The sequence below is a fragment of the Pezoporus wallicus genome, unplaced genomic scaffold (assembly GCF_028554395.1).
Source record: "Pezoporus wallicus isolate ANWC-B61680 ecotype Strahan unplaced genomic scaffold, APGP_CSIRO_Pwel_v1 scaffold_2584, whole genome shotgun sequence".
Taxonomy (NCBI): domain Eukaryota; kingdom Metazoa; phylum Chordata; class Aves; order Psittaciformes; family Psittacidae; genus Pezoporus; species Pezoporus wallicus.
Genome location: NW_026642851.1, coordinates 12,518,887 through 12,528,018, shown reverse-complemented (window position 1 = coordinate 12,528,018; position 9,132 = coordinate 12,518,887). Strand labels below are relative to the sequence as shown.

The 9,132-nt window shown below is 42.0% G+C and overlaps 1 protein-coding gene across 2 annotated transcripts in view; it reads left to right on the top strand.

Annotated features, from left to right (window-relative positions):
- The first annotated feature begins 894 nt into the window (after positions 1 to 894).
- The window catches only part of EPC1 (enhancer of polycomb homolog 1), a 71,969-nt gene continuing 63,731 nt past the window's right edge, over positions 895 to 9,132 (top strand). The window contains exons 1-2 of one of the 2 annotated variants that reach the window (XM_057432868.1): positions 895 to 1,120; positions 1,912 to 2,015. The gene's annotated coding sequence lies outside the window, so the exon portion shown is untranslated. Of the gene's footprint in view, positions 1,121 to 1,380; positions 1,539 to 1,911; positions 2,016 to 9,132 lie in introns of those variants that run through there. The other variant, XM_057432869.1, reaches the window with a different exon arrangement.

The window sequence follows — 9,132 nt, the reverse complement described above, 5'->3', positions numbered from 1 at the left end:
TTTTTCAGTGCCTCTGAAAACGGGTTTAGAATAGCAGTGGATGGGAATATTAATGCAAGTCTTTTAATACAGTGCTAGATCAGGCTCAGCAGGTCTGACAGCCTGTCTCCACTGTAACTCCTCCTACAGGCAGTAAAAGGACTCTCACGGGGAATGAATCAGGCCCTAAGGAGCCCACGAGGCTGTGTGCAAGTGGAGCTGTACTATTGCTGGGCGAGACTGGGGGCCCAGACAGAGGGCCATATATTGGCGTTTTTATGATCATCTCTAATTTAAATACGCCATCTTTTCCTACATATTTTCATTTTAATATGAATGGCGAGAAAGTTAAAGGGCTGCAACACTATAAAAGATCATAATAACAGAAAATCTAAGGTTATTTCTACAGAAATCATATGAGGCAGACCCCTGTGAACCACAAATGCGAAAATGCAAGTATTACAAAAGGTGTATTTATGTGCAGGAGGCCTAAATTCCAGTTATCACTGAGCTTCCTCATTGCAGTGTCCTCTCTGGGCCTACGCACTCCTTTACGAGTGTGTAGGATGGGGCGTGGGGGTGGTGGGTGTTTAATTTTATCTCGCACTGAGCACGGGCAGCGTTAGAATTTGCCCGTCTTTTCCCAGCACAGCTCCAGCAGGGACTACCTGACTCAGCTCACAAACTACAGCCACAGCATCGAATTTCCCAACCCACTTAATTTGAAAGCCTGCCAAGATAGGTGAAAGACCTTATAAATATGTAAAGCAGGAAGTTCAAATTACAGAGTGATGTAAATTCCCAGTGATTGATCCCTTTTAAAAACAATAAAAATCCTCGAGAAAAGACAAGGTTGGTGAACGTGCCCCTCTCCCCGTGCTGTCTGGTGGAGTTTGGACGATGCGTTGTACTTTTCGTGCGGATTTTATTTTGGATTTCTACCACTTCCTGGAGGCCAGGGGGAGGCACAGTGGGAGGAACCAAAAAACTCGGTGCCACAGCCATTTTGTTTGTGGGCAGCATGGTAGAATTCTGTCAGTCAGTATAAGGAGGGGTTTTTAAAACGGTATTTATAGAAAAACTATTCCTGCCGTAGCGGATGTATCTGTTGAATTTAGTGTTAATTTAGTTCTTTCATAAGGTAGGTATTTATATTTGTAAGTAAATAGGGTATTTGTTGGGATTCAAGCCTCCCCACTTTCCAGGAATCGTGGATTTTGTTTCAGGCATGACTGGCTTTTTCAGATTCTGCGAGGTTGCCGAACTACGGCAGGGCCGGGGCGCTCCGACGCCACAGGGGAAGGCCGAGGGATGCGCTGACCGGCAGAAACTTGCTTCGGGGTTGGGAGGGGGACTGGGGCGGGGGAAGGGACGGAAGGAGGGGAGAAGGGACAGAGGGAAAACGGCAAAGTCTCGGAATTGTTTTCTCCGGCTGGCTTTCTGTATGAATTCTCCGGAGGCGGCTGCTCGCAGCGGAGGGAGGGATGAGGCAGGGGGACTGCGTGGAGTGAGCCCTAGTTTTGCAGTGTCACCGAAAACCAGAGCTAGACTTTGGTCCTGTGCGTTTCAAAGGCGGTGTAAAATGGCACACTGCATTTTTCCAGGCGGCGGTAGCGGCGGCGGCAGCGGCTGGGGGGGGGGGGGGGGGGGGGGACACCGCAGGAGGTGGGGAAGGGGGGAGTGGGGCGGGGGCCACGGGGCCGCCGCCCGCCGAGCCCATCGAGCCGCCGCCGGGCCCCGCAAAGTTGTGACCCCGGCGGCCCCGGGCTCCAGTCCCCGGCATCGCTCGCAGAGCCGCGGGGAAGGCGCCTCCTTCCCCACCCGGCGATTCGGGCGGGCGAGGGGCGGGGAGAGAAATAGAAAAGGGGAGGTGGGGGGGGGGGGTGTGTGTGAAGAAAAGTCTCACTTTTCGCATTTGCGAAATATTTTAAGGATGTTCGGGGAGCCCTTTGCAGCATGGAGGTGGTTGGTGGCAGAAGAGCGCGTACGTGGTCCATATTGTTACAGCCGTTTTGCCAGGACTGCCCTCTCCGAAGGTAAGTTTGTGGTTTTAAGCGAAAATATTTGTTTCTGCGGTTTTTTGGTTTTGTTTTTTTGGGGGGTTTGTTTTTTGTTTTTTTGGTTTGGTTTGTGGGTTTGGTTTTTTTTTTTGGCGTGTTGTGGTGCTGTGGAGGGGGTTTGGTTGTGGGGATGAACAAAACGCAGCCCGGTATTTTTCTTAGCTTTGAGCCCGTGTGTTTCCCACCCAACGGTGTCTCCTTAATACCCACAATTACCGAAGTCAGTTTTGTTTCTTCTTTAAAATTTTATACACGCGAAGCTTAACAGCAATTTAAGTGCCATTTCAGAGTGTAAGAACTCGGATATTTTCCAGATGGACTTGGGTTTGGGGTTGGTTTTTTTTTCGGTTCTTTTTTGTTTGGGGGGGGGGGTTCTCTACCGACTAATAAGCGGATTCGGGACCAAATATGTGACTGTCTTAATATAATGTGCCTCTAATATATAAAGAATCGGTTTATGTTGATGTTGTATGGTCTGGTCGTGGCTAAAAGAGTTTTACAATGCCATTTGTGATGGCTCTTGATGGATTACTTTAGTCTAAAGTACGGGGGGGAAAACTGCCTGCCCTTGGTATGGTGAAGCTGGAGGTTGACAGAACGGGGTTTATATTAAGTTATGGTTCTTGTTAAACAGTGACCTTCGTATTTACAAATTAGCGCTCTTGTGGCAATTAGCTTAAAGCATTAGTTATATAAAGGTTTTTATTTCGCCTCACTTCATTTAGATGTCTTGGGAGGGGAGTGTTGGGGGGGGGAGGGAATGAATGGTTCGTTTGTTTGTTCTCTTTCCTGCAGGAAGGCACATTTGGGAGACATTTTGCAATTTTTGGTATTTTTCTTGGCATTTTTTTCCATTTTTTTCAGACGGTGGGAGATCTTTTTTTGTTTTGCGTCGGGCTGCGCTGGTGGCGCTGTGGCGCCCGCGCCGGCCCCTGGCTCGGGAAAGGGGGAGCTGGGGAGGGGGGAAGGTGGGGCACGGTTTGATCTATTGTATCTTTTCCTTTCATCTGGATCAAAAGTAAGCGCAGATTAGTTGGAAAGACGATAAAATTGTATCTGTGAAATAACTGCAGTGTTGCGTGAACTAGGGGCCGGAACAGGCATGACCTCACCCTCTCGCTGGTTTGTGTAATGAAGCGGATTGATAATTTATCCACCACCACCACCCCCCAGTCCTGTACCTAGAGACCAGTCTTCTTCAGTAACGAGATTTTTCGGCCCCACCCCCAAACTGATTTTTTACAGTGGCTGCAAAATGAAAGGTTTTAAAATGATTTTTGCATACAATATGGAAGGCTTTGGTACTCGTTTCTTGTGCAACTAGTCCATTGTTTGCTATTTGGGAACTTAGGGGTTATATTCACCCCTGGCTGTTAAACCTTCAGGTCCTTCTTGCTTGTGTGGTTGCATATGCAGATTTCTTGTTGAGGTCTGTAAGAGTTTGGATTGTGTGTGAAGGTGGGGTTGTAAAGAAAAGAAAACCTAATGTAATCCTTTGGATTCTAACAGGATTCACCTGAGGTGGGTGGCCTTTTTCTTTCCTGTTGCTAAGTGGAGCATGCATTTTGCATATATTTATAAATAGATATGTATTAATGTGTGCTATTTTCTTTTGTTACAACCTACAGATCACCTCAGTTCTGAGTGCAATGTTTTAGAAGGCTTTCTGCTAACATCCATATTGGGTGTTTAAGAAAACAGGAGTGATTAATCTTCTAAGAAGATGGGTGGGAAGACATGCTCTGATCATAGGCTTGCCCATATTAGAAAACTCAACAGGTTCAGGAATATACATTTAACATTAACTTTCATATATTTTTAAGGAATCAATGTTCCTATTATCTTTGAGTTATATGAAGCTGACAATTTTGAGACCTTTGCATCTATTTTATATTTCAATGTCATTATTTTCAAAGAACAAATTTGACAAACACTAGACAGTTTGAGACAGTCTCTAAACTTCTTATGAGCATTTAAATCTTCAGAAATGCATTTAGATTTTCTTTTTGAAAGAAACTTGCTCATCAGATTATTTAGTTTTATGTAAACCAGTTCACAACTTCAAGTAGATCTCTGCAATGGTAGTGTTTGTTTTTTTTTTTCTTAGAAAGGTAAAATTTACTTCTGTATATATCATGTAACCTTCTTCCAGTAAGAAACATTTATATCCAGGAGAGCAGTCATCTTTTATCATCTCTCCTCTACCAGAAAAGATCTGCTTCTATGAAGTCTTGGATGGAGCGGAGTCCTGTTGGCCTAGGACAGTGCAGTATGACCATCACATCTTCAATGTCCTGGTACAGCTCCTAGGTCTTGAGGACAAGTATCAAGATATGGACCCTCTTAGAAAGTGTGGATTTTGGACATTTTCCATCTCCAAGATCTGATCGCTAGGTCACAAGCATTTTTGGTTATGGCAATGGAAGTCGGGTCAATTGCTGCTGAATTTATTACAATGATAATAAGTCTTAGAGAATCGCTGAATTATTTATATCAAAGTAATTCTGATGCAACTTCCATTTTCTCCTTTACATTGTATAGACCAGTGTTAGGTTTGCTCATCCACAGGCAGAAGTACTGAGCAAATGATAAATACTGAAGGTAATTCCATGCTTTTGCTCCTCTTGTCATCCTGGCCTATGAAAGTGATGATTTCTAGTGATGCAGCCTGTGCACACAGGCCATGGATGAACTGATTGCTGGTGATCTTGCTGCTCAGAGTCAGCTTCTACCTCAGTGAAGTCAGCAAGAACATGAATGCTGAACAGAAGCTTGCTTCACACTTGCTCTTCTTTTCCCATTCAGCTGGGGCTACTTTTTAACATCAGTTAAGGTTTTGCAGCTTTGATGCTGCATTTGATGAAAGTATGTTCTCACTCCTACCCAGAAGTCATAAGGTGAGAGAAGTGCTGATGATTTGCAATTCAGTGGTTTCCTCACTTCTTTCCTCCTTCCTTTTTGAGCTATTGTTGAACAAGAAATAGTTCCCAGCAGATGTGTTGCTAATAAGGAACAATAATTTCTTAGAGTTGGCACCCTCTCAAAGCTAAATAGCAACTAATTTACCTCCTGCACCTTCTGCAGAAATGCCTGGAAGAGTCATTACTAGGGGTAGCTCTGCCTTGATGGTTTATTTTCTCCACCCTGCTCCTTCTGAAATATCTGTCTTGTGGAACAACAGAACCTAAAACAGAAGAGGGGTTTTTTTTATTATTTTTTTTCTTTTTCCTTTATTAGTTTCTTAATTTTGTCTCCTGTATATCCCTCTCTTTCTAAGATGGCAAAGCTAATCATATTTTTCTCCTAATACAGTTTCCCTTTTACCTAGAAACTATATAGGCTCCATATTCCTTTCAAAGATATTTGTCTCTACTGGCCTAAAACTATTTGAAGTATAGCATCCTACTGTAAACCAAATAATCTCTCTCAAGATCTTAACTTACCCTGAGTGACAAAATGTTCTGTGTGCCTTCATGACATTCCTCTTACCAATATTACTAGTGTTATATATTCAAGTAAGAGGCACAGGATAAAGATGTTTTTCTGTCTAAAATTCTCATGGAAGTGGAGATGTGTAGGTCCCAGGCAGATTTAACTGGCTTCCAAAGTGAGACAATACTAAGGTGAAGACAGTTGCCCAGATGTGTGCTAGTGGTATAAAAGAACATCACTGGGGATTCAGTTGAAATAAAAGCTATAACTCTTACTTCATTCATGCATGTGTCACTGTGTTCTCTGTTTTCTTATTGTGATAACATACTTTGGTGGCTGGGACTCCCAGCTGTCCTCTTTTGAGGATCCTGAACTATTCATTGTTTCCGTGATTCAGTACTCAGCAAGATTTCAGAGGGGGGAAGGTATCATTATGTTCTAAACCTTGTGACATATAGTCTTATTTTCTCACCTTTCTTATTCCATGACTTTGCTGCCTGTAGTACTCCACATCATATATGTCAGTATCAAATTATAGCAATGAATAATTTTTTGAAAACCTGCTTCAAGTGTCACTCATTTCCCAGCTGTGAACAAAGGATGATCTATTTCTTGCTTGCTTCAGACTCGCATCTTCTAGAAAGCTTCGTCCCTCCACACTGCTTCCAGACAGGCACTTGCATGGCTTTCCAGTGTTATGAAATAATCTGCTCCACTCTTATATGCCAGAGGAAACTAGCCATAGCCTAGGGGTCTTCTACCTTTTAACATTCTTCATGTATTTCCTCTTTCATCAAACAGCACAAGAAGTTAATTTATGTTTTAGTAAAGAGGTCCAAATCCTTGAGACAATTCTAGGTTTTTAAAGGCTTTAGTAAATGAGGTGGAGAGAGTAGCAGTGCTTTGAAACATAATTTTTCTGGCTTGCTGTTGTGAGAAACAGAATATGCCTTGGACACATACAGCCACATACCAGTGGCTTCAGCTCCCATGGACTTCGTTAGAGTCTTAATGAAGTAATGTTTCTACTATATCGTGTTACCTACCACTGGAATGTCCTTTGGCCTCAGCAGCAAGGCAATACCAATACTACAAATTTCCTTAAGAGGTAGCTTTGCTCATAAATTCCCTACTGATAGTACTAGAGCCTAAAATTGGTAATCAGCATCTGACCCTTAAAGTAGGTGTTGCAGTGCTTAAAAAGTAAGTACATTGGCTAAGAATTATTCTTTCCGCTTACCTCCCTGTATAAACAACAGAAAGATGGGAATTGTCAACCTGTGAGTACTAGTCTTCACTAGTTGTGCAAGGAGTTGAGACGCTGTTATGGAGGTCTCAGATGGTAACTGTATTGTAAGCTTAAAGGCATACAATACCTTTGTATTGTATGCTTAAAGGCATACAATTGTATGCTTAAAGGCATACAATACCATACAATAGAAAACAGTTGTTGTGGATGACAATGTCTGTTGGTTTGAACACCAGTAAAAACGGCACAAGCTCTAAATGCTAGGGTTTCTGCAGTCTGGGGGAATTCAAACCTGGGGCAAATGGGTTCAGATGGTGGGATGCTGACTCCCCACCTTCCATTGTTGAAGACAATCTGGATCACTTGCTAGAGAAAGGGAAAAGGAGGAGTTAGATTTTACAATGGGAACACTGGGATCCTCAGAGGAAGAGGGGAAAAAGATGGGCTGGATCTTGTCCCTGCTCCTAGTGTTGCTTCATGGATTTTACTCAGTAATGTTTAAACATCAGATGTAGGAAGCATCAGAAATCGTGAGCAAAACCAAGGACTTGTTCCTTCCAAAGCAGTCATCTTTTTGTCAGGTTCCATTTTGGTGTTCCTCTGGGACCTGTACTTACAAATACATGGTTTGATACCTAGGTAACAAGTCTGTAAGGTGATGTTAACTCATGCTTCAATGGATTGTCAACTGTATTTCCAGGTAAATTGGAATCACTGTATCATAAGCACTTAATGTAGAACTTACTTCACCTGACTTTAGATGGGTATGTTAAATCTGTAATCCTAGTCATTAAAAAGAAATGGGTCAAATAGATACAAACCTCCAAATTTTGGATTTCTGCTGCAATACGAACCATATTTGAAACTTTATAGTACCCTGATCAGATCTGCTTCTGCCCAGTATGACCAGCTCAGGTGTGAATGTCCTCACCCAGATAAATCCTAAACCCCAATGCCAATGTTTGCTTATATTGACTTGTGTATGATTTAGGTAATGAAAAGCTAGCTCTTAACCCTCTCTCCTGTCCAGAGCTTTAAGAAACTTCCTAAATGGAAGGAAGACCTCCCTGGCCTCACAGGTGTGTACATCTTTAATATTCATTAACACAAATAAGAGAGAGTTTTCCATGTTTTCTTAAACAGGCTAAAAAACCAAGCTACTTGGATCTGGCCTTTAAGCATTACAGGCATCCCTTAGGTCCTGTATCTGTTTACTAGGAAGCTTGGTGCTGTCACAATCTGATGTCTAAAAAGACCATTTCTTTAAAGGGTCCTTTTACCTGACATTTTTTCAGCTGTAATGCCAGACATAGACAGCTCATGTTACCTGGATAAACATGTTCAGAGAATTTTTTTCTTAAGAAAACCTAATATTTAAAATTTAATTTCATGTTGTAATGCAGAGCAGCTATATTATTTCTGATAGTCTTAAAGGTAAACCACAGAAGACAGGATACCTTGATGCCTTTAGACAATGTGATTGTTTATTCACAGTTCAAAAAAGTGTCACAATCAGCATCATTTAAGGAAAAGCCATGCTGTGTAACTAAGGGGGGAAAACCCTAACATCTGATGACTCTACATACACACATTCTGTTTGGCCCATATCCCGTTATAATCATGGAACAAGTTAAGATTCTGTAAGGAAGTATTTTGGTTTCTTTTTTTATTTTCACCTCTGAGCCAATTTCCAAATTAAAATTGGGTATCACAGGAATCTGTGGGACTTGGAAGCTTCAGTCAAGCAGACTTTCAGACGAGCCGCTTTAATGCGAGAACTATATTCCTTCTCATCTTCTATGTTCTCCCCGATTTATTATTTTTTTAATTAGGTCATGTCCTTTTGAGCTAACACCCTTCTTGAGGTCCTTATAAATCTGACCAAGTTCAGCAGACTTTGCACTGTGACCAGCACCTCGCTTTGTGCATAGCCCCTTATGTTTATGACAGTGGTCTGTTGGCTTCCCTTTGACAGATCAACAGAATGTCAAACAACTGTAAAACTAATACATTATTTAATAAGAGAATGAGACTAGAGTATCTGTATTGGAGAGGGGTGATGGCATGAAATCCTTAACTGTTTGTACTCTAAATGATTTGAGAAAACTACTTTTCACTTGGTTGTGTTTCTCAGTTTGCCCTCACAGCAGACTTGGGAAGAAAATGTCAATGATATAGCACCAGCTTGGGTTTTCTGAGCCCACCTACATTAGCAACATGGAGGAAAAAATCTAATATGATTTCGCTGTCTTTATTCTCAAGGCAACTTCATATTTCCATCTAAAACAAAACACTTCCCCTTTCAACATCTGCCCAACTCCCACAAGTTTTTTGCATTCTCTGAATGTTGAAAAACTTCTGAAAATGTGTTTTCTTTGGGGTAAGCCTATCAGAGTTTTCCATTTGTATGCT